At 38.7% G+C, this 2,326-nt stretch overlaps 1 non-coding gene across 1 annotated transcript; it reads left to right on the top strand.

Annotated features, from left to right (window-relative positions):
* Positions 1-1,386: 1,386 nt before the first annotated feature.
* On the top strand, positions 1,387-1,458 carry Trnat-cgu (transfer RNA threonine (anticodon CGU)). The gene has a single exon. It is a non-coding gene; the product is annotated as a tRNA-Thr (tRNA).
* Positions 1,459-2,326: the final 868 nt, after the last annotated feature.

Genomic DNA, 2,326 nt, shown 5'->3' with positions numbered 1-2,326 from the left:
CGCTTTTAATTTTCTTTTGAATCTGGATAGGGATTCCCAGTTTCTCATTCTATGTTAGACGTGAGGTTGTTAAATATTTTCCCACATGAGTACATAACTTAACTCAGAACTCTAGACAAGAGGTGAAGTTTACATGAGCACAGTTTTGTGTGACTATATAAATCTCTGTTCAGTTGAAAGTGATTTTTATTAACAGGCACGAAACTCATTAAACAGTATATGTACTGGGAAAGAAGTGTAAAAGTTGCAAAATCCGTAAATAGAATCTGAAAGATATATGATTATTTACTGTACAAAATATTCTTACTGCTCTCTTGTGTGAAGTAAACAGTTTATTTACTTCACGTGCACTGCGCCAGAACATAATTATGTACGATAAAAGTGGGTGAAAGTATGCAAAATAAGACAACACAATGAGAGATGCTTCCAAGGGCGTAACACGATGAATGGAGTTTCTGGAGTGATTAATTTATGTGTTGACTCCATTTTAACTTGTTATTAAACTGAACCCCAAGGAATTTTTCTCAGTGTTTTTCATATACTGTATGTGACTAATACAATCTGGTCTTAGTGGGAAAATGTCATTATTGCCGGTTTTAAATTGCATAATATGTGTTTGTGACATAAAGACTTACACTGTTGGCCGTTTCCATAGTAAAGCGCTTTTAGTTTTTGTCTGAGCTGTGCCTGCTTATTATGCATGTGTCATCAGGAAACATGACAGTTTTGGAGTCGCTCTTTTATGCGTTTGGAAGATCATTTATGTAGGCTACAAACAAGAGTGGGCCTTGCACCGATCCTTGTGGCGTCCCACACCTTACGTTCTTCAATTCTGAGGTTAGCTTCATGGATGAGACGCATTCTATCGATGAGACGATCTGTTTTCTGTTATGAAGCCAAGATTCCATCCACGCTATACGGATGCCATTAATGCCGTAACACTTTAGTTTGCTGAGTAGAATTTTGTGATTCACGCAATCAAAGATCGCATAATATACCAGCAGTATCATTTTTCTTGTTTAGTTCTGTTACGGCTGCGTTACTGAGGTTTTCTTTAAGGAGAAAACTTTCCAAAATCCAAACTGAGAGCCAGTTAAGAACTTGTCGATGAAATGAGTTAAAATTCTTCATAATCCACTTTCTCACTTTGGAAAAGACGAGATAGGTGATATAGGTCTCAAATGAAACTATATGATTCCAGAGACGTTTTCAAGTCTGTCATCTACGACATACATACGCAGGCTGAAGCGACGAATGAAAATTTGTACCAAAGCCGGGATTAGGATCTGGCGGTATCGTTCAGTGATGAGCTGAGGCGTGAATGGGAGTTTGATTTGAGGGGATAGGCGTGCTAGGGTAGTCCATGCGGTTGTGCAAAGCCCTTGTGCCAGGGTGGCGTAGTGGTTAGTGCATCTACCTCGTGTGCAGGCGTCCTGGGTTCGAGTCCCGGCCTTGGTACAAATTTTCATTCGTCGCTTGAGTCTACATATATGATACAGCTCTGTTGCGACAATAGGTAAACAAAAATTGAGAGGGGTCAGATAGGTAACGTTTTAGCGTAAGACTGATTATGTTCTCGAACACTATGGATAGCAACTGTGTGAAGCATCGTAGTTCGTACGGAAAGGTCGCCGTCGATTTACAGGCCCCATCGTTGTTACGACCCTTATGTCGTTCTATAATGACCTCGCCATCGGCGAGATTTTAAAACATAACCTAGCTCCTATCTTTCCTTTGGGAATCATTTTCTTCGTCATACTACCGGTACGCAGTTCTGATTGTATGGGCACTGATTGAGAATACTGTGGTCAGTTTCATTATAACATTTATAATGCGCTAGATGCCTAATTCCTCTCTGGTTTCTTGACTTTTCTTATGGTCAGTTGCTGAATAATCAGCTAAATACTGTAGAGACATTTAAGATGCCTGTATATCTGATCTGGATTTTATAGGGTCCAGTTTTCGCTATTTTTGTTAATTGAGTAGCGTATCTCTTCTAACTTTCTGATCCAAAGGGCGTTGCATTTTTCCCAGGTCTGTCGTATTCAATGTAGGTAGCACGGGGGTTTCATTTTTTGCATGATGTTCGGACGCCTAAATGGGTAAATTTCGAAACTTATTCTGATGTAACATGCACGAGATAAATTTTAGCCACTACGCGACGAGAAGAAATTATGCCTCTAACAGTTATAACATTATCTATCCGACCTATGGAAAAACAGTGAAATAAAACGATGATAAATATTAATTATTCATGTAATATTTTATGATGTAATTGGACATATCGATGTGTATCATACAAAGAGAATAATAATTGTAAACTCCT

Source organism: Schistocerca nitens, chromosome 2 (genome assembly GCF_023898315.1).
Source record: "Schistocerca nitens isolate TAMUIC-IGC-003100 chromosome 2, iqSchNite1.1, whole genome shotgun sequence".
Taxonomy (NCBI): domain Eukaryota; kingdom Metazoa; phylum Arthropoda; class Insecta; order Orthoptera; family Acrididae; genus Schistocerca; species Schistocerca nitens.
The sequence above is the reverse complement of the archived record's forward strand: the minus strand, read 5'-3'. Positions and strand labels throughout refer to the sequence as shown.